General features: G+C 41.4%; 1 long non-coding RNA gene and 1 pseudogene across 1 annotated transcript; one reads left to right on the top strand and one right to left on the bottom strand.

Annotated features, from left to right (window-relative positions):
* The first annotated feature begins 778 nt into the window (after positions 1 to 778).
* LOC124689374 lies at positions 779 to 23,329 on the top strand (annotated as a pseudogene).
* LOC124691441 lies at positions 8,239 to 14,325 on the bottom strand. The gene is made up of 6 exons (XR_006998951.1): positions 14,248 to 14,325; positions 14,021 to 14,158; positions 12,283 to 12,423; positions 11,266 to 11,415; positions 8,849 to 9,011; positions 8,239 to 8,374 (listed from the first exon to the last, which is right to left on the bottom strand). It is a non-coding gene; the product is annotated as an uncharacterized LOC124691441 (long non-coding RNA).
* Positions 23,330 to 24,205: the final 876 nt, after the last annotated feature.

Genomic DNA, 24,205 nt, shown 5'->3' with positions numbered 1-24,205 from the left:
GCTAACTCGTTGAATATGTTGTAAACTCCTTTTCTTCGATGTTGCGTGTATTCCACCATGGCTTTCGGTCCTTTTGTATGCTCATTGTATAAACTAGGTCATTCCAGTGAGTTATTTGAACCACTTTAAACCTCTACTGAAACTAGAGTTAGCCAAAATCTTGTGAATGTGCTACCAATTGGAGTTGGAAAGTTTGCCACTACAGATTTACTGTCTTCATGTTGCCTTTCCCTGTTTCTAATGCTAGTTTTGTCCACTAATGCTTAGATGACAAAGTCTTTGACCTTTTGGCACAATTTTGATAATTTGAAGCTAATATTTAAATTTAGGAATCGGTTTGACTGATGGCATCGTTTACTCTGCAGGTATCTAGTTAACTTCCAGTGTCTGAGATGCAGAAATGGATTATTTTTTGTATGTTATTCCATTTCATTGAAATTGACCCTTTCTATATCATCCCCTGGTTAAAGATGAAGTGAACTAGTATAAATTAGCATGCCCTGGTGGACCGTGAAGTGGGAACTCATCTGAAGTACTCCGTACTTTATTTTTAAAGGAATGGTGTTTTGTTTTTGTTTTTGAGCATACATTTTTTGAAGGAATGGTGAGTATCGTCTACTGAAAGCTGCAGCTATCTTGTGCTTCATTTCGGCCTTGTGGGTTTCAGTGTTTGCCAAATCATGGGCTTCTCACCGGCAGGCCGGATATACTCCCGTCTTCAGCCTCACTTTGGGCCACCTGCAACTTCACATCGATCCCATCCCACAACAGTAGCGAGATGAGCATCCACCTCTGCCGCTACATCTCGCCGGCGGCGGCGCCGCCGCTGGAAGACGAGAACCTGCTGGCCGAGATCCTCCTCCTCCTTCCCCCGGAGCCTTCCTCCCTCCCGCGCGCATCCGTCGTCTGCAAGCTCTGGCGCCGCCTGGTCTCCGACCCCCGATTCATCCGCCGCTTCCGCCTCCACCACCGCCGCAACCCTCCCTGTTGGGTTGATCTGTTAGTTTATAACAGATAAAAGAGAAAAGTCAAAAGCATAACGCAAGATTAAAGTGGGGCCCACTGGACCAACGTCCAGGACCTTTTCACCTAGGTGACTTTTTCTCGTACACGCCCTGATCGGGGGCATCGATAACCAACAAATGGTTTTGGTCCCCTGTCACACTGGACCATATATAAGGGAGGAGGCAGGTAGCAACGAGGGTTGACGAGTTCACGATCTGCTACAACTGCTCCACGATATTCCCTCACCCTACCGATCTAGGGAGGCCAGAAGTGACGGGAAGACCATTGCCACCGCCGGCCATCTCCAGCCCTCCACCTGCCATTGCTATGGGCTTCACCCTGCCTGCATCGAGCTGGCCCAAGAGTTCTTCATCTATCTGTAAGTAGATCTCCTAATCGCTGTGCCAATTTGTTTCATTAGGTGCTCTAATGCATGATCAGAATATGTTGATGTTCCCATAATGATGCATTACGTCTAACATTGGTATCAGAGCGATCTGATCATCTTTAGAGTCCTAATTTTGATTAGGAGACAATGTTTAAGCCTCCGCTCTTAATATGTAGACTATGCTTATGTCTTATGGATCATGTTTAAAGAAAATTATGTTGATGCACAAAGCCCCGGATTAGCCCACCTATCATGTCAATTATCAGTAATAATTACTCATGGTTTGGGGAGCACGAAATTTGAATCATGAAAGAAAATCCCCAAATTGCTGATGAACCCTAACCATAAATCCCGAAAGGCAAAATTTGCACCCAAAGATAAGAAGGAGATCAAGATCTAACCACTGATGATGCCGCGCCGTCGCATTTTCCTTTCGGGGCCCGCCGAGCATCTACTGCTCCGGCGTGGGCGAGGGTGCCGTGCCGCCGTCCACGGAAGGGGCGAGCGGAACGACATGCTGTCAGCGCGGGACGAACGCACCGCGACGCGCGGGATGGACGAGGCACTGCTGGCCGCCGTACCACCGGTCGCCGTCGTCGACTGAATGGCCGTCGTCGCCGCCCCAAATGAAATCGACGCCGGCAGCTACGCTCGACGAAGGAGCACGCAGGACCTTGTCCGGCGCATGCTTCTCCCGCGAGCGCGGCCACCGTGTCGGGAAGGATCAAAGGGTAGGACCGGCGGCCGCCGCCATCGCTTCTCTGTCGTTGGGGCGGAAATGTCGGGGAGAGGGGACGAAACGAGGGTTAGGGTTGACAGGATGGTTTTTGATCCGATCGGGTCATTTCCTGACCGTCGATTTTGATCCAACCGTCCAGAATGACCAGGGCATGTAAATGGGCTCCAAGTGCTTTTTGGGCTAAATCTGAGAATTGATTCGGCCCAGGTTTTCGTCAGTCCAGTAGTTTTTTCTAGGCTGCCGAAAATTTATGTTATTCTGTATTATTTTCAGTTCATATAATTGATGTTTATCATGATTAAATTTTATGAGCTTGCAACTGTTTTGTATCTAAATTAGAATATGGGCTGCAGTTTTTGTTTCATGACCTTTTCTGTCTATTTTAGTGCAATTTAGAGTAGTTGTTATGTTTTATGTTTTTGCACTATTTTAAACAGAAAATAATGTCCGAAAATATGAATATAAAACAAGTTAATAGGTGATGTGCTTAATGATGTTTTATACTTAATATCTTTTAAGGATAAATTTATTGCTATAAGATGATGTTGATTTTGAGCAAAATTATGGTAATCTATCATAACTTTTGAATATTGTGTTATGTGATTTATTTATTTTTGGGCAAGAAGTTTATGATGATGTAATTACTATGATATTTATGTCTTTGGTGATGTGCTCAATACTAATGATTTTATGTTGACATTATTTCTTAATAATGTGATCATGACTAATGGGCTGAGGCCATCCTAATGATTATGGCTGCATGGTTCGGTTTTCCGCACCGCACTATGTAACCAAATAATGTTGAGAAATTATTCCAAGTATTGTGTCGATGCGTTTTGTCTTCTGACATGCACTGAAGGTGATGAAGGCTCATGATGATGTTGATTCTCCAAAGAAGGATGTTTTTGTTTGGAGAATTTTAATGTGATACTTAAACCATGGTCATGTGTTGTCATTTATTTGACACTTATTGTTTACCATATTTGTTGAACCATGATGTAATTTATTTTCCATATTTCATTTGGAGAATACTTATGGTTGATGTTAATGTCATTTTCGTTGTGAATGTCACTTTCATGTTTTACTCACGAAAATGTCATTTTGATTATTAATATTCAGAATGAATTTTATTCTGTACCATGCATGATGTTATTGAAATTATGGTGTCAAAGTTGATGACAAAATGATCAATGGATTATGAATCCATGTGTATAACACAGTGGGTTGTTGTATGTTAATGTTTTATGATGCTTGCTATAAACTTAGCAAATGTTCTCACTAGTCATTATGTGACTTTAAGTTTCTCCGGTCAAAATGGAACCAACGAGAAGCTTTGACCGGAAGTTTTAATTATGAACATATGATATATGGTACATGACAGTATTCAGACCAACGTTGATTATTGTCATGTCCCATTTCTTTATGAATAATAAGGTTCTCTTCCGCTTTCAGCCCAACGGTGATACGGATTAGAAAAACAGATGAACTTGTTCAGATTCGTACCATCGCAAGTTTTCTTAAGATATAATGTTCATAATGATGCTTATAAAGATGCTATCCATTTTCCAGCAATGGATAGGGATATTGCTATGTGGACAAATTAAAAAAAACATTTGAAGACATTTTGCTTCTTTATATGAACTTTTTGTTCTTTGGAATGCAATCATTTGATGTAAGTCTCACCATGTGGTGAGATTTTTTATGTCCTCGGTGCATGTATCTTTTGTAATGATTATGTGTGCTATGACACAATTATGATGTAAGAAAGGTGAGAAATGAGACTTCGTCGAAATTGTGGTAAGTTTACCACATTTCGAAGGGGGAAAGAGAATGTCTCATTTGATATGGGTCATCGTACTCATTTTTCTTACGCCTAAATGATGTTGCAATGATTCTTCAGGTATGATGGAACCAACGAGAAGTCCTATCTGGAGAGTGAATGAATGAAAATCTGACTAATGTTTTGACTCATTTTCATGTTAATGTGTTATTACTCCCTTATGAACATTGTGAAATACACATGAATGATAAAGTGGAAAGTTTGCCATTTTAATGTCGATTATGGTGTAGCATGTGGCTTTTGATTATATTTCTGACCAACGTCGTTTATGATCGTTTGCCATGCTTCGCTAAAGTGGCGAGTTTGTTGGTACCATGTGGTTCACGATTGTAATTCTGACCAACGTCGTTTATAATCATGTCCCACATTTCATCAAGCTTTTTTCCACCTTATGCTTAACGGTGTTGTGGTTTAGAACTGAAATGAAGTGTTATAAAGTTTTGGAGCCATGTTGTCGAAAGTAAATTGATCACCAGGAACCTGGAACTTATGAGCATAAATCTTTAGGAGAATTCCATTAGATTTTTGTTCATATGCATCAGGTAGGTTGAGAGTTATGCAATCCCTAATGCAACACTTGTGTTGAGTCTCAACCATTTTCTTGTGAGAAACAATGTGTGTGAAAATTCATCTTAGTGGTTTTTAGCCATATAGGATGAATATTATGAACTTTAGTGATGTATGAAACTTAGTAAAGTTTCCTGAATGGGTTAAATAATGGTTGGCCGTATATGGCTCTACAAAACTAAATATGACTCTGAGGAAATCTTGAAAGGATCAAACAAATAATGTTACAATAGTACCTCAAGACGAAGGGGAGTAAGTTTCACTAATTTATGTAGATTGAATCTTATTGGCTATCCAAGAGTTTTCAATCTTCTAATTATGATATAAAGGATCTTGGTATTGGCTTCATGCTTTGATTGCGTTGAGGTTCGCCAAGATATAAATATATTTCCAAAAGGAGTATAAGTTCTACATTATGACATACGGAAATAGAGTACGAAAAGAAAATACTATGTACGTACTAGTACTCTATCTCACCTGCTACTAAAGTAAAGGGCAATAAAGATGGGTATTTCAATGTTCAAGGAACCATTTTAAACTGATCAGATAACGTGGGTTCCTTATACTTTAGTTGTCAGAAGCAATTTGTTTTGTGTATTCAAGAATGAACACGCCCTAATTACGACCGGGATAATTGGCAAATATAGTAAGTTCAGAAATGGACCATTGGAAAAGCCGTCAAAATATCTTGCGATACATGCAAGGTAATAAAGTTTACATGCTCATTTGTAACATGCCTAGTAACCTCGATTTGTGGGTTATTCAGACATTGGTTTTGCGAGGTGTGTGGATAATAAAGTTTCCACGTCATGTCACATCCTCACCCTCGCATATGGAGTTATATCGTGGAAAAGCTCCAAAATGACACTGATGGCATCATAATGATGCAATTAGCTATGTGGCATGTTAAGAGGCTATCAGCAGGTGTATGTCAAAAGGTATTTCCCAAAATTAAGGTGGTAGACAACATTTCAAAACCACTTACTGCAATATGAACACGCAGTCTTCTATGCGAGTAACAACCAAGTCAAATGGTGTTGCCAAGACCATTGACAGTATATTTAATGTTGTGAAAGATAGAATCCAGGATCAAACTATTGATATGAATGATTCGTATGTTTTTTTTGGATCCATTAACGAAAGGCTTACCACCAAGTATCTTTATGAGCATGTTGCCGGCATAACATTACTAGAAGCCAAATGATTCTGGAATAAAGGGACCACTAAAGGAACCACTCTCAATAAGTAAAATGTTATCCATTTTGAGATAGGCTGTTATGCCATAAGTGTTGAGGTTCAGTAGCATTTCATTTGCCGCTGTAACACCTCACTTTGGTTTATCATTCCTATGGAGAATGGGCGAATGAGGTTAAAACTAACGATCAAAGGGGAGAATGTTGGATTGATCTGTTAGTTTATAACAGATAAAAGAGAAAAGTCAAAAGCATAACGCAAGATTAAAGTGGGGCCCACTGGACCAACGTCCAGGACCTTTTCACCTAGGTGACTTTTTCTCGTACACGCCCTGATCGGGGGCATCGATAACCAATGTATGGTTTTGGTCCCCCCGTCAACGACCGGACTCATGAGTATAAGGGAGGAGGCGTGTAGCAACGAGGATTGACGAGTTCACGATCTCGCTACAACCGCTCCACGATATTCCCTCACCCTACCGATCTAGGGAGGCCGTGAGCGACGGGAAGACCATTGCCACCGCCGGCCATCTCCAAGACTCCACCTCGCCATTGCTATGGGCTTCACCCCGCCCGCATCGAGCTGGCCCAAGAGTTCTTCATCTATCTGTAAGTAGATCTCCTAATCGCTGTGCCAATTTGTTTCATTAGGTGCTCTAATGCATGATCAGAATATGTTGATGTTCCCATAATGATGCATTACAACACTCCCCTCCTCGGCTTCTTCGAAACTTATGGCGGCGAATCCTTCCGACCCACTCTGGATGCTCCCAATCGCGTCCCCCCGGCGCTCGTTGCGGCGCGACCTCCTCGTGCCCCTCGGATGCCGTCATGGCCTCGTGCTTATGATGGACCGGAACAGGAAAGACGTCCTGGTGTGGGACCCCGTCATCGGCGAGCAGCACCCCATCGATCCACTACTGTACGGTCCATATTTAGGGGCACTTCAAAGTGCCCCAATAGGTAGCCAAAGTGCCCCTAATTACTTTTAGGGGCACTATGAAAAGTGCCCCGGATGCTTGTGTCCCTAAATGTATTTGGGGCACTTTGAATGAAATGTCCCAAATACATTTAGGGGCAGTTGAAAAGTGCCTCTAAAGGTTTTTAGGGGCAGTTTGGAAAGTGCCTCTAAAGATTTTTAGGGGCAGTTTGGAAAGTGCCTCTAAATGTTTTTAGGGGCAGCTTGGAAAGTACCTCTAAATGTTTTTAGGGGCAATTTGAAAAGTGCCTCTAAAGGTTTTTAGGGGCAGCTTGGAAAGTGCCTCTAAATGTTTTTAGGGGCAGTTTGGAAAGTGCCTCTAAAGGTTTTTAGGGGCAGTTTGAAAAGTGCCTCTAAATGTTTTTAGAGGCAGTTTAAAAAGTGCCTCTAAAGGTTTTTAGAGGCACTTTGAAAAGTGCCTCTAAAGGTTTTCGAGGGCACTTAGTGTTTTGCCTCTAAAGTTTTTAGGGGCACATTGAAATTTGCCTCTAAATGTCTTTAGAGGCGTTTGAGATGTGCCTCTAAATGTCTTTACAAGCTAGTAAACAAAATGCTCCTAAAACTACAAGCATGACAGGTGGTCATATTACAGGTACTAAAAACATTACGATACTAACATGCACATATTTGGTCAAAGTTAAGGTATAAGTCATATTACGAGTACTAATAACAAATCACGAGTGGTCACATTACAAGTACTAACATGCACAGATGCATAACTTTGCAGCTTTTGGAGGCATTGTCTTCCACGGATGCATAAGACGATATCTAAGCAAGCTTTGATGTAACTATGCGATAATTTGATGACAAGTATCTAGCAAGTAACTTTCTCGACTTCCACCCTTCCTCTTCTTAGCAAGTAGATGCAACTCGCTTTCAACTTCTTCTCAAGTGCACTTCCCGATGCACTTATTTGTGTATTAGGAAATGAACATATTAGGAAAAGAACCCCGAGCTTACCTGTTCAATGTCGAAGCCACGACCGATTGTGTATCTCCCGGTGAACCAATTGGGACCGGATCATCCTCGTCAACATGCCTTATTGTAAGAACAAATCGTGGATATTTTATGCTTAGTAGTCTATCAATCCAAGTTACTTTTGAAAGATAATAAAAGCAATGTTGGACTGTTGGTAGCGCTTATGTGGACAAATAGTTTTGTTGAGATTTAAAATTAAACATTTGTAGATTTGATTGTCACATACTCACATTGCTATACTTGTTAATATCCAATATTACAAAGTATGAGAAATTGCATGAGGAAGAACAGTTGGAGTGAGCATGGAACAAACATACTCAATATGTGACAGGTACACCACGGGCCGAGGAGAAGAGATAAATTGCAAATATTTGGTTTATTTTTGTTACAACAATTGATGAAAATGTTGATAATTATATAAAAGGCAGCTACCAAACATCCCAATCAATTTCCCAACTAAGAAATACAAAACTTTGTGGGATAAGAAGACCCTATCCCCGATATAGGCTCAAGAGAAATAAGGATTACAATGACGACACTTACCGTGAATCAAGTGCAAGAGCATAGATGAGATGCACCATCTAACAATAAGTGCCCTTTAGTTTGGAGAGCCATGTCAAAGTTATATTCCGCTGGTCCGGTTGATTAAACTAGCATGTGATCAGGGTGTGACAATTTCAACTGGCTGCAGAAACGAACACGGAAAGTCGGAACTAGCAAGATTCACTTTACGTTCATACAAGATAGCAAGTGCACCAGTCAATCACACTATCACCATCGGAGCTACAGGAGACACAATGAATGTTATTATCTTTTTTATTTATGTCTGCCATATGTTTCGGTGGATGAGCCATTTTTTAATACTGAAAAGGAAAAAATACAATCATAAATCAAACAAAAAGGAGAGTGTCCATTTGCTTGGTGCATCATACTAAGATTTGATGCCGCGCTAAAAACAGCAGCATGGCATGATGAATACTAGAATCATTCCTAATACCAAAGAAATACTTGGCCTAGCCACATTTATCCAAGCAAAGTCAACTTAAATTCCACCTTCATGTGTTACAACAGTTGGTGAGAAATCCCTAAAATAACTAAAAAAAAGTAATCTCTATAGAAATACAAAATTCTGAGATAAAGAGGGAAGTTAGTTTCATACCAACCATGACGCTTCATTCTGATATTCTGGTTTTATATCCAAGTTTTCAGGACGTACAAGCTGCTGTAGCAAAGACACCTTCTCAAATAGTTCTTCATGAAATCACATCTTCCGGGACCAAAGCAAATACCGGATTAGCTTTGTCGTAACATATCTCAAGGTCCTAGAAGCACAAGTAAACCATGATAAATATCGTAAGATATGCTAGAAAGAATAAACAGTCCGGAACATACCATAAATTATTGACAGATAACAGGATAACAGAAATATTAGCAGCTTACAGTTATATCATAAGTAACAACAAAAAGTTCATTTTGAGATACACAAATATTTACCAGTCATGTAACACTGCAAGTCTTAATCAAATGAGACTTGCACGTGACCAATGTAATTTGCATCAAATATTGTCTATTCAGAATAAATGAAAACTCTAAATTGTAAAGCTTAATCAAAGATGAATATTTACAATATATATGATCAGAGTGGCATTTGAACCATGAAAGGTGAAATACAACCAATTCTTGGAAAACATGATCGTGTTGCTTATCCTGTCCTAGAATTAGCATTCCAAGTCTAAATCTTAATATTATTATGCAAAAATATCAGCCATCATGGCTAAAATCTTGTCAAAATATATTAGTAATCACTAAGGATGACAAATTGCTTGTCAATCACTCTAAATTCAAGATGGTGTAGGATTATGATCGCCATTTTAAATTGCTTGTCACATTTTCAAGTATTAACTAAACACAGGTATCGAATCTAGTTGGGGGTGGTGAGACCCCACAAAATATTTCTCCATGTACAAAAATCATCAATCCCACAAGTAACAAGTTCACCGAGTATTGATTCATTGTTGGTTATATTTAGCATTGTTAGCGGCATAACAAGAAACCAACAAAGACATTGATCAATGTTTCAAAAAAACACTGGTAAATAGTTCGGTATAGTATACTTGCAACAGTTAGGCTCAGGGTTCAACCATGGGCAGGTGCTATACACTATGTTGCCCGGATACGGCGATACGGATACGGATACGGATACGGCGATAGCGCGATACGGCAATTTTCCGAAAACATGGATACGGGGATACGTTTATATATGTATAATAAATATTAATAATATATTACTAATTTTTGCGCAGCTCTATTCTCCAAGGCTTCCAAGATCATCTAGCCTCTAGCTCTGGTTCATCTAGTCGGCTTCATTCTCCAAGGTTTGAAGATCATCTACCAGTGCATCTAGCTCTGGTTCATCTAGTGAGAGCACAGCTTCTTGAAGAAAATCTGCACCACCACCAAACATATCATGGGTGTCTCCTCCGATGTCCCAAAATCGTGTTGGGCCACTTGAATACTCTGCAGATCTCCTTGAAATAAGATGCAAGTTTTGATGCACATAGACAAGATCTTCAGCACGTCCAGGGTTCAGCCTACAACAAGGCATCGACGCCGGCGTAGCCCAGCAAGACAACACGAACTATGGACTAGGACCATGAAGAATCAGAGAATGAGAGAAGTGGAGATGGGATCACGGGAGGAGGGGAAACTTACCTTACCTGTAGTCCGGCACACGCACAGTCTAGCGGCAGGCGGCGGAGGGGGCTGCTCCACGGCTGGATCCCCTCTCCGGTGAGGCAGTGCAGGCCGCCGGCGATCAGTTTTTGTAGCGGCGGTGAGACCCTAGGTCTGGATACGATCAGGAGTTGAAAGGACGGGAGAAGGGGCTGCCGTTCTGGTTGCTTTATACATTGACTTGGACATTTTCGTATCCCTAACACGTATCCCAGTGTATCTCTCCCGTATCCGATTTACTATATTAATTTTTTAAACGAAAAATCAGCTGATACGGCTGGGATACGTATCCGGCGCCGTATCCGCGTATCCCCGTATCCGATCGTATCCGACCCCTGATACGTGAGTTTTGGGCCGTATCCGTGCAACGTAGGCTATACATAGAAGCCCATCGTCTATCTCTAAATAGAGATTTATCTTCAAACCCAGAATAATAAACACACTAGTTACTTCATTACTGAAGCAACACGTAAGTAGATGATACGGTGACAACAGCGCCAGGCACAGCTACCCGTAGGCTGATACCCACACGACAAAGAAAATGGCTTGCCTCATGCAACTGCAAAATCTAGTTTGTTCTGAAGTCCACTGACAATGAGAAATCAACTAAGCAAGCATGGACCCATTGTAAATGAGGCATGAACCATGTTAAACCTGAAGTTGAAAGGAATATATAACGGATACAAGTGCACAAGGAACAATACGAAATTCACTACAAATGAGCCAAATAACTCAACCTGAAATAAGTTAGAAATAACCACAGTGATGATAAGAATTAACTCAACCTGAAACTTTAAAGTAAACATTCAAAATAAAAAGATTATGGTGACAGGCAAGAAATACCTATTGTTATAAATTTTGTTTGGCCACACCATTCGTCTCCAACTCTCCATTCTCTTTCCTCATTATTCAACGCACAAGTGAATAATGCAGCAGTGGCCAAAAGCTAAATATGTCCAGCTATGCTCTTGAAATGAGTGCTGTAGGGTGGCGCTGAGGCATGGATCCAGCGGAGGAGTGCATTTATATATCTTGATTGTGCAAAGATCATATATTGAGGATACAACTACGTAATCGACTGATCTCCTAGAACAATTGTGCACGAAACGAAATGCGAAAATAACAGGAAGGGGAGGGTGACAGACTGATCTTACAGCATTCACACTTAACGTTGAACATTTCCTCACTTCCATGAAAATATTAAGATAGATTCAGAGGCAGGTCCCCTAAGCTCTAACAGCTCTACAACCTAACATACAGATGTATGCATAGGTATCTCATGTCACACTAGAAACTATTAGCTCTACAACAAATTGCAGACAAACAACTTGATAAAATCCACTTTTCACCTAGCACCAACTGCAGAAACGAAGTAATCCACTACCTAGCTATTTGACTACGTAGAGCATCTAATGAACCTCATCCAACCATTCCTGCCATTGTAGTACTCAATTTATTCAATCCAGCAATTTCAGTTACGGCTATTTGCTTGGTATTACATGGCAGGAATGAATGATAGTGATAGTAATCTCTAGGGCACTGCAGTAGCATCGTGGATCTGCCATGCAGAAGCATGGTAACTAAAAGTGTGGTGATAGTGAATAGTCAGATTTCAAAAAGGAGGATTAATATGATGAAGTGATGATAGTGAACAATCACAATGATACTCGACCAAGTATGCAGATAGCAAATATAAGATATAACTAGTCTATAACTCCATGTAGTGTGCTCGAGATCACATTACAAAGAACTCTCGTTTCAACCGCTGGCATTTTTAATTGTGACACAGTGACACCATTTGAGCAAGCAACAAAAACGATTAAAAAATAGAGCAGGAAATCGAGTGACCTTGGAACAAACCTATTGTTCCAGTTGGCAGTTTTGCTCCTCAAGCAGCTTAATCGTCACATGTTGGTTCTTTAGTTTCCACCCGATATTGTTCAAGCACAAGTGTCATCTTATGTTTTTCTATCTCCAATTCAGATAGTTTAGGTCTTGATCCTGAATGCATTGAGAACATTAGCAACAAACTTTGGTGAAAACTAACACTACTAGGTAATGGCTGACCCCATCCAGCATATTCAAACCAGATACTAGTTAAGAGATACATTTAAGCAAAACAACAAACAAAATCGAACACACCAGGATTTGTTAGAGGATACTGCATACATATTTTTCCACAGCTGCTAAATCTGATCTGCGCTAATGTTAAGTCAGAGCAAACTAACTTGCGTCTATGTTTGTAGTTTGAGAGCTTCCTCCTATAGTTTAATTTAGTGCAAGCTGGCACCTACTATTGCAAAAGTTATCCTTGTACTCAGAGTGACGATTGAATCGTAAAAGTAATTTGTCCACAAATACCTGTTATTATAAGAACAAATGATAATATGAACTACACGTCTACAATTATATCTGCAGGTGCCAAGAACGACTAGCAATAAGATGGCAAGTGATTACATAGGACAGATAAGTCCGGCTGCGCGTTCGGTTAATATGGTTAATTCGGTTCGGTAAATACGGTTTTACGGTAAATACAGTTTCTATACTTCGGTAAATACGGTTTTGTATAAAAATACGGTTCGGTTTCGGTAATAACCATATTAATTCGGTTCGGTTTCGGTAATAACCAAATTAACCAAAGTTGACGCGAATTTTTAAATAACACCTATTTTTATGGACATATATTTTGTCTCTATATTTTTAAAGGCCAAAGTGATTATGTTACACGAGATAGAAATGATAAATAATGAAAATACGGCCAGATTTTAAAAAATACTGCACATTACAGACTTGAAACAATGACAATGTGGCCAAACTAAAAAAAAGATGCATATTACAGACTTAAAAAAAGGAGAATGCTACCAAATTGAAAAAAATGATGCACGTCGAGTAGTTGAACTCAAGACCTGCCAAGCATTTCACGTAAAGTACACATACAAACCACCACGTTGTGGCACCTCTACTGTGTAGTATGCACTTGTAAACAAATATAAACGTTTTACATGAATTAGGGATGGCCTGCTAGGCTGTTCGGTTTTCTTCGGTTAACAGCGGTTTTTCCGATTTTAAACCGAATTAACCGAGTTGTGTATGGTTAGAACTTTTGCTAACTGTAACCTAACCATAAAACCATAAAAACTGAATTTCGGTTTTCGGTTAGGTTTTTTTCGGTTCGGTTTTCGGTTTCAGTTCGGTTATGTGCAGTCGGACAGATAAGAGTTAACGAGATACCAAATATTGGTTACAATTTGCACTATTAGAAAAGTCAAGACAGCCAAGAGACGGTTTACACTATGAATACATCCAACAATTCCGGATTAAAGTAACCGCGTTACAAAATAAGTTTGAATAACATACTGCCATAGAAGAAAGAGCTGGATATGGGTCGGGGGATTCATAGAGCTTCTGATAGATGTTGAGAAACGCATTTAACTCACGGCTATTATCTACACCGCATGAGCATTCACATTTGGAAGCATGGTAACTCCCTAAACTGCCAAACGGAAACCATAGTTACACTGTTCTTACTACTTGGTAAGGATGCAAATTATTCTAGACCAGAAGATAGCAAAATTTAATTGCATGTGTGACCAATTACCAACTCTCTTATGCAAAAGATGTAGCAAATCCCCGGATTGGGCCTGTGCCAACACTAAGTCCCCTGCTCCAAACGACCAACCACCATGGCGAGCTCCCTCTGATTCCCCTCCCGCAGGCCCAAAATCGCTGCTCCCAGCTGCAATCAAGCAACCACCACAATGAGCGCCCTCCAATTCCCCTCACGCAGTCCCAAAATCGGAAGAGGGTGGGAACGATGATTCATACCTTTGGGAGAGCCTTCCTCCGATCCGTGGGCGCGGCGTGGCTTCGACACGACGTAGGGAACCACCAGGAGGCGCGGCGGCACGGGAACCGCGGCGGCGACCGAGCCCACAGCTAGGGTTAGCCGCAGCGTCGCATCAGGGGCGGAACGGCGGGGCGCGGGTGAGGATCCGGTGTAGGGGGCCAAGGCGCAGCTTACTCAGTGCGTGGTTGTGGCGGATGTGGTCGGCGTTGGCCGGCACGACGACGAGCGGCGGTGGCGCATCGGGGATCCGAGGGACGACGAGCGGCGGTGGCGCATCGGGGATCGGAGGTAGATGCGACCGTATACGCTGGGGAGAGGAGAGAACGTACGGGTCGGTTCGATCTGTTTTGCTTTTAGGCCCTTCAATATCTACTACTCCATCGGTATACGCATGTACGTATACAGTATACGTCGGTACTCGCACTATAACCCCTCCAATTCGGAGAAATTAACCCCCATCCCTCTCCCCAGCTGACACGAACCAGCACATCCCCACGACCGCTCCGTCCCCCACGTTCGTCGCTCCACCTCGCCGACGAGGGGTCGTTCCCCCATATGCATCCGCTGCTGCCACATAGGGAGAGGAGGCAAGGGGGTAACATTACTCCCCGATTCGCCCCCACCCAGGGGGTCCACGCTTGCGCCGGGCAGAGAGAAGGGCGGAGGGAGGGGGTGTGAAGAAGGGAGGAGTAGCAGTGCTGCTGGTGAGTTGCAGGGGTGGGGAGGGGATAGCTTCAGCCCCATGTCCATGGGAGATGACATGTACGATCCGATGCGGAGGTGGCCGTAGATGAAGAGAAAATTACAAACTGAACTGCAGGCGTATACACCTTCCACATGTTCGACTCAATGCCCAAACCACATCGGTCGTACAAAATTGGCCCTTCTTGATGGCATCGACAAGGACTATGATCTCCATCTGCAGGTCAGCTCACTTCATCTTGTATTCAGATGTGTGCAGTTTACTTCATCATGAACCATGTGGTTTCAATTAAAAATTAAATTGATCAATGGGATGATAGCCTAATTGCCTACAAACAACAGCTTACTATTCATGATTCGAGCACTACAGAAAAAATAGAGGAGTGTAATACATGGCATAGCTTTTTATGATGTCTACACCATGCTCATATAGGAAAAACTCGTTCCACTCACACTTTGCCTAAACACTTAGTTAATTGGACGATTTAAGACTCTTGAATGGTACAAAGCTACAAGCGCTCTTATGTCTGGGTCGTTTGTTTGCTCTGCTGGCAATTTGAAGGTTAATTTTGATGAATTTTGCGTGGCTAGATCTCTGCAATTTTCCTAGCTTCGCAAATTTCGACAATTAGGTGACAAACCTAGGACGTTGCCTGGGAATGGAACTATTGGACTAGAAGGATTTTTATTTACCTCCATAAATGCAAGTCTAGGTTCATGGGTTTATAGCTAATATGTTTCGTTCATATCAAAAATTTCTTATGTGCTATTACATAATGGGGTTGGATAAGAATTATGAGACGGACTCATCTGTGTTGTCTGATAGTGTAATCATTCTTGTTTGCGTAGCATTGTCTTCTTGAACCTTGCACTTCAAACTCTGCAAGTAGCTCCACGTCGATCTACTCTTTGACTCCCCGGTTTGACTACGCTGCCTCGGCCACCTCTTGGACCCGCGTCCAGGTCCTTCTCAGCACCATCAACTGCGAGCTGCTCATGTCGTCAGCGTCGGTCGCTCTGCACCGCCACTCCAACGCGCTCGTCGACGTGCTATCTCCCGTGGCGGACTCCAGCATCTCGCTGCTTGGATCGTCGGTGAAACTATACTCGGTGAGTTTTGGAGGGCTTTCCACGACCCATATGAACCCTATCCTAATTTGATGCGCTAGCATTGATATTTGCGGCATGCACTCGAAGGTGTTCGACGAAATAGGTAGGCTGAGTAAGAGCTCACATCAATGCTGTGTCTTGCTGATGTTGGCGTGTCATCTACCTTGATGTCGGCGGGACGGTGCTGCGGATACAACCCAGCGTTGACTTCTTCGTCTACTATGTCTACAACACTGTGAGCTAAACTTCCTTCTCTGTTTGCGGTCACGGAATCGTGTGTTGCAAAGTTACTGCTTGATAATTTAGTGCCCCTAGTGGTGCGGAATTGGAGCTAAACAATTTGCTCCATTGCCAAAACACCATGCCCGCTTCTCATCCTCTCCCGATGCTGGTAGTATGGAAGCTGAAGACTAGATATATGTTTCAGTGGATGAGTGCATCATTATACATGTAGCTGCCTTTGGTACTTGTTGGGTTGCGTGACTGCGTCACTACACCAGATGCAATTTTTGCCAACAACTGTATAGCCTGCCAAGAGCCATGATGTGCAACGTTTCTATTATTTTCAACAGCCCTGTTGTGTTTAGAAACGCCGACAGGTGCCATCGTCTGGTTAGCCCCACATTACCAACATCCCTCTTAGCGTACGTTCCCCCATGGTTCAACCCTCCATCGCATTACTTAATTGTGATTCTGCTCTCGCGAATTACTATATATGACAAGCATGTCGACCATCTACGCTTCACAATTTGTGTCTTCCGGGTAAAACATACACGAGCTGTTATGCACGTGAGGTTTTTTTTCTCTTGAAGCCTTTTATTCTTATGAGCTAATCGGTCATGGAGTGACAATAATAATTCTTCCTCTATAGAACTACGAAAACAATCTAAGCTGCATTAATTTTGACTAAAACCTTCCTAGTACGAGCGTATGACCAAAATTTCTATATATTTCAACCATCCATGGATTTTCGTTTTATTTCGAGAGGGATGGATATATATGGGACAAAGTCCTCACCGCTTCCATGGATATATATGCTAACTATTAGATCCTTTTTGTTGCTCGTTTGCAGCTCATCCATAGATGCTATCCATTGAAAGAAAAACATGGTAGATGAAGTATTAGGTAATACATGAACTTCCAATAGCTATATGTTACACTAAGAGAATCTGAAGAAAGAAATTGACACACATTTTCTACGTTACCGGCAACCTTTGTTCTCCATCACCCCGAGCATGGTCATGCAGTTGTACATCCACTTCTTTCATGCATCATAGATGGGTCATTGAGTTATGATAGACATGGTTCTCCATTCAATAAATGGGTCATTGAGTTATGATAGACATGGTTCTCCATTCAATTCTTTCTTCTCTTTATTTACCCAAACTGCTGAGTTGAGGCCCTTACTTTCCTGCTTATTTTAAATTCTCTTGCTTTTTTGCTGGTTCAAATGCGGTTGCTCAAAGAACGCCATTTTCGTCTGCAGAAACAGTTTTCAGAGCAGCGGGCTTTGGCCCGTGGACAAATTCTTAGAGTTCTTACTCACTACAATAGGCCAATCTTAAAAGTTGCTGAATGTAACGACCACCTCTAGCTAGGCGACAACAAGTTATTCCTTACAGTAGAAAGCTAATAGCTCTCCAGGAAAGCTAATGTTGTCTAAAATTTCCTTTTTTCTTTTTCTTATGGAAGGTGACTATGATAGTCTTTGCTTTTTAAATTAGCTGATTACCCTCTGCTTCATTTCAAATACATCAGGTTTCCTTCCACTACTGGGTATTGTTGTTACTTCATCCCTAACTAAATTTATGCTTTCCTTTGATTCACTTTCTTCTGTATCATGTTTGTTCTAGTAATGAATCAAAGGTATTAAGGAACAAGCTAGGTGTTTGTGTGTATTGTTGTGCTATCTTGTAGCTACGAGTGAATTTTTTATTACATCTGTTCCAACATGGATGTTATTGCAGTCCCCATCAGCTGGGTACAGTAATACTGACAGTTCTTTACCAGTTCACCATTCAAATACCTCTGAATGTTCTGTTTATTTTATTGCTTGCTGCCTGCTTACTTAAAATACAATAAGATTTCAGTCAAACAATTACTGGAGTATTGCAAATTCAAATAACTGCACCAAATTCAAATAACTTCCTGATGCCAATGGTTGCAGATCACAAGCGTGGGAGTATACATGCATTAATGTGTTTTCATGTAAGCATGTCTATCTATGCAAGTGCATTCTGCCTTTCACTATGATAATACTTTCTAAGGAAAATAAAGGAGTATGAGAGTGCTTTTCAGAAGTAGTGTAATGGGGATGCACAACTGAACCTGCACATAGTTGCTCGTCACAACAGAACCATGTCATAAAAAAACCTAGAATGTTTCAATATTCGGTATCGAAGTGTAGCCAAACACTGGTTGCGAAAACACATTATATTGGATAATGCAACATATATTTTCCAACTTTTCTAGTAATAAGTACAATACGCTGTTTTAACTCTTGATTTGCATGTCATATGATGAACGGAACTGCGTTTTGAAAGCTGCAGGATGAGCAACAAGATGGAGGTTGAGGTCTGTAGTGGAGGCAACCGTCCAGGTTCTCGAACAAGGCGGTGAAGATCTGGATCTTTACGTCCGAGGATTTATCATTTTCCCCTCCGAAATTTATTCGGAGAGCGCTTAAATGTTACAGCTATATACAAAACATACCTAGTGGACTAACTAGCTGGATAATCTCACTAAACCTAGTGAATTAATCTCACCATGTAATTCTAGTTCGAGAGATTGTTCTATAGGTTTCGAGTAGAGAAAATGAATACAACTTATCGGTACTTTATAATGTGAAATTTAAGTTATAATATTGCTTAACAACTGTCCCACATTCTACATAGCTTTTTGGATTTGTTGCCATTTCTAGTAGATTATTTCTCTATATCCGAATTATTTTGATCAAATAATTGCCATTTCTAGTTGCCATCCACACTCTTACTGCCATGGTACTTGTCACATGATCTCTAATTTGATTTCGATTGTCATCTCCTTCCTCCCAGTGCCGGCCACCATCTCTAGTTCTCAAATCCTTCAAGGTATGCTATCCTACTCGTCCTACACCTCCGTTCCCCTGTCTCCCTTCTTGTTTTCTATCACGATAAACTACTAGAACTGTTGGGGCTGGGATTGGCAGTCTGTTTTCCACCCAGGCGAGAACTCCTGCATCCCTCAACCATATTCACATCACAGGTTAGATGAATGAGTCTGCTATTCCTTTGGCTGATTCCTTCTTCCTTTTTCATCTAATCACACCATACCACCTTTTCTTCTTCTTAGGGTTCTCTTGAATCCGTTTCAATTGGTGAAATAATACTAAGTTTCCGCAGGAGTGCTATTTGCTTGTTTTTAATTTTTGTATGATATAACATATAGTGTGTTTAGAGTTGTGTAGACAGTAACATATCTAGTGTGTTTCTGTTTACAGACGGATCTTCTCAAACCGAAAGGTAGGATTGAGAAGAAAAGTCCTTATTTGCAGGAGCTACAAGATTGAAGGCAAGGTATAAATGATGCTTCCTTGTTTAAAGTCTACTACTATATACTTTTTCCTATAGAACCCAGTTTTCTGTAATGCACGGCCTACTTTTTAGCCACTTTAAACATGCATAGGTTAATCTATTCAACGAGCATGGTTAAGCTAACCCCCCTAATTCTTATTCATGTGCTCAGAGCCTTAATTGTCTAATAACACATCTCTGTTGAGCTTTTGCTCTCTATATACATTTCGATACGAGGTATTGTTACAGGATAAAAGTAATTCTTTTTTAAGCCTTCATATTCAGTTTTGGCCTATTACCTATGTAGAACCAACTAATATTTAGTTGCTACAAATGATTTTATTTTGTACTCTAATATCTTTCCTGTAATAGGCTCCAGAAAGCTTTTGACCTACTGAATTTGTAAGTGCGAATATTAGACGATTTTCTTCACATTATTGCTGCAATTGGATTTTATTTTCGCAATGGGTAATATATCTACTTCCCTGATATAAGGAACATAACTACTTCTATGGTTAGTCTGTTTATTCTAGATGTGATGGTAGGATGCTGATATTGGAGGAACAAGCAAGCGAATCGGGAACAAAGAGCCTTGTTGGTCAGACAAGTAAGATGGAAGCCAGTTAGATGAACCATGTTAGATGAACCTTGTTGTGTATTTTATCTAATGGTGTCAAACCATGTTGTTCATGATGTGGCGATGAACACTGTTGGTCATGGACATTAATTAGATGCATGGATTGTGAATCCTTGAATGTTTCAAAATGTTGCTCACATTGGAGTTGATTCAACTGTTTTGATCAAGATATATACAATGCAGGAGTACATAGGTCTCAACTTTGTTGAGATCATCAACTAATGGAGGCAACTAGCTAGTTCAGATTATCAAGTAAATTATTTCAGGTTAAACTTGTTCTAGTGGAATGTTCTACAGTAAACTTGTTCTAAATTATCAAGTAGTTTGGATTATCACCTAGTTTAACTTTAAATTATCAAGTAGTTTGGATTATCACCTAGTTTAGCTTTCAAGTTCTATGTGATGGTTTGTAGGAATTTAAGTGTTTAAATTATCTTTACCAGATGTTTATGTCTGTTGTTTACACATAATTTGTTGCTTTTAACTTTGTTTGAATTTGTAACTAAGCACTTGAATTTGGTGTTGTTTCCATCTACAGAATTTGGGGCATTTGTGAAACTGCCCCAATAGGTATATAGCAATTGGGGCACTTCTTGAAACTGCCTCAATAGGTGTATACCAATTGGGGCACTTCTCCAAACTGCCCCAATAGGTGTATACCTATTGGGGCACTTGTCCAAACTACCCCAATAGGTGTATACCAATTGGGGCACTTCTCAAAACTGCCCCAATAGGTGTATACCTATTGGGGCACTTGTCCAAACTGCCCCAATAGGTGTATACCAATTGGGGCACTTCTCAAAGCTGCCCCAATAGGTGTATACCTATTGGGGCACTTCTCAAAACTGCCCCAATAGGTATCACCTATTGGGGCACTTCTCAAAACTGCCCCAATAGGTAGGGCATTAGAGGCATTTTGGCAAAAGTGCCTCTAAAAGGGGGTATTTAGGGGCACTTTGAAAAGTGCCCCAGGGCAAAGTGCCCCTAAATCCCTACCGTGTAGTAGTGCGACCTTCCCCTGGGGTTCGATGCGCAGGAGACCCTGGCCAACGGGGCGGTGCTTCGCGCCGACGGAGGCGTCCACTTCCATGTCCCCTGGGTAGTGTCGGGCAAGGACGACCAACTGGTCGCCATCGTTTACTCGTCGGAGACCGGCTTATGGAGCAATCGCATTGCAACACCGCTTCCCTCCACGGGCGGTTTCCTCACCATGGTTTCTATGTGCAAGCCTGCCGTGCTGGTTGGGGATTCTCTTTACTGGACTCTTATTGGGAATTCTGCTGCCATTCTCGAGTTTGATTTGGAGAGACAGAGCCTAGCTGTGATACAATTGCCAGTGGATATGTCCAAAGAGAACCATGAATTCACGGTTATGCGGGCAGAGGGTGGCGGGCTTGGTCTCCTCCTCCTGTCACAGTTTGGTCGTGCTGCCCAATTATGGATGAGGAAGACAGATTGCGATGGCCTTGCTTCATGGGAGCTGGGAAGAACTATTGAACTGGACAAGTTACTTTCCCTGAATTCAGAGGAGAGCAAGGACCTAGTAATTCTAGGGTTTGCTGAGTGCAATAATGTCGTGTTCCTGTGGACATTTACAGGCCTCTTCATGGTCGAGCTTGAGTCGCTGCAGTTCAAGAAAGTTCCCGAAACCAACAATGCGTGTTTCTGTACACCATTCGAAAGTGTCTATGCTGCAGGTAATGGCATGCCTTCGCTCTACAAGTATAGCAAAACTAGCTTACTTTTTTTATGATTTGTTTGATGGAATTGCATTCACATCCCTCTGTTAAGCTAACAAATTCAAGTAGTGTTCTACCAATTACTTATTTTGCTGCTATAATTGTTCTGTCCCAATACAATAAGGTGGTGTTTTTACGTAATGGTTATGATCTGGAAAAATATTTTTTTAGCGGATCTAGTTTTACATATGGCGCTACCTAGGCTGGCATCATTCTACCATATTGTCATTAGATACGTAACAGGAGAGTGGCTAAATTGGCATTTACATGAAAAACTAGCTTGAATGAACTAAATTGTCAACATGTACATTTGGTAGAGTTATTCTGTTATTCGATATTGGCAGATGTATATGCTGCTCCTGCTCCTGTTGACTACATCGAAGAATCCAAGTCTGTCCGCTCACCAACCAAGCCAGCTGCTGTCTCAAGATCCGTGGATGCCCCTGCTGCTACTCACTCAACAATAAAGTTACAGATAGAAGCTCCACGGCAACCCCAAGCTACCGTTGAGAGTCCTCAAAATAGGCCGCTTGAATCCCTGGCTATAGGGAACAAGCACTATGAAATGATGCTTTCAAGTGAAGGTCGTTTCGGAATATTTTACAAGCGCGACAAAACTGAAAACGCCTTTAAATGGGCTGAAATTGACGTTACAGTGTACAGAAGATCTATCTATTTCACGATAGAAGAAGTTCTTCGCCGCTGTATGGTCAAGGCTGGTTATGAGAATGATGAAGACATAGGTCATCTTCTAACTCGTTATGTCCCGCTACTTGTTAATGGTTGCATGCTCACATATCTCAAGGTCCGTTCTGTCAACTTTGCGCTCTCCCCTGAAGGGGACCGATACAATGTGAAGCCAAAAGTTTCGCTGGCTCTTGAGGTTCCGCTACCTTTCGCAATTGCCATCTCTCAACTCGGTGCAGTTGAAATAAACAGTATGCCTCGACGCACGATTGCTGTCCCCGCTATCTCTGTTGCTGAAGCAGCTCATTTTATGATTCCTCGGGATCAACGCTTCAAAGCTGCTGATTATGCGCACGCCGTTAAGTTTGCAAAGTCTTTAGGGATTGAGTTCTCAACTGTCGACTTAAACATGAAGGCGGGATCTGCTTGGTGGCTGCTGCGTGGCGAAATTACTGAAGAAGTGTTTCAGCTCTCACTCCCACTGCCTGAATCCAATTTCACCGAAGATGATGCGATATTGCATTCTATGTTCTGTCTGAACCCAGATCGTTCATTTGGCACCGCTCTTTTTCCCTTGGGGAACTCAATGCTGGCACATATGGCTCCATACTACGCAATCCTCATAAAGGCTTGAATGCCAATTCGTTCTTTGCTCTTTGTAGTGGACCTCTCAGCACCATGTGGAAGAATGAGTGAACATGTAAGATTATTATGTCGTAATCCGACGATGATATGTGATAATGAGTGTTGTAGTGTGACTTATGTTGTCTTACCATTCAGACTATTGAAGTGTCAGTGTTCAGACTTTACTTTTTGCTGCTTAATTAGCAATTACCTTTCAAAATACTTGGTGTATATCAGGTACTGGTTGATGGTGCTATCTGTCCCAACAATGATGCCTGTCAGGCTGATGATTTGATAGATGCACGCCACCCATCTAATTTATGTTTTCGATATTCTTATGTCTGTCGATCTTGCTAATAATCCTAAATCCATGACATTGACTCATTCTTTGCAGTATATGAGAAACATGCCAAATAAAATGTGAAAACAATTTAACCCTTTGCATATGTCCACGATCATTGCTATCGCCCAACAACAAATTACATTAACGTTGCAGTAAATAACAATAACCTATGCAACATAAAAAACGCAATATGTTGACCGATGGTGGTTGCTGGACATGGCAGAGGATTGCGAGGCATGAGCTCCAATACCCCTGCTATGTCCATTGTACAATTAGTCAGTGGATAACATCCAGCACCTCCTTACTGGATGTCCCTTCTCGCGAACTTTTTGGTTCAAGGTGCTGTCTTTTTCGATAAAGGGAATATATTAATATCAAAAGATATCAATTACACCCAGCCTCTTCAACAACGCACCACCCTAATGGCACTACGGATGCACACAGCTAAAAAAAGGAAAAGAAAACTAAGAAACAAAAGTCCTGCTACAGTATCTCGGGCCTAACAACAGCAATACATCCACCACCAAGACAACACCTGAAATA

The sequence above is a fragment of the Lolium rigidum genome, chromosome 2 (genome assembly GCF_022539505.1).
Source record: "Lolium rigidum isolate FL_2022 chromosome 2, APGP_CSIRO_Lrig_0.1, whole genome shotgun sequence".
Lineage (NCBI taxonomy): Eukaryota > Viridiplantae > Streptophyta > Magnoliopsida > Poales > Poaceae > Lolium > Lolium rigidum.
The sequence above is the reverse complement of the archived record's forward strand: the minus strand, read 5'-3'. Positions and strand labels throughout refer to the sequence as shown.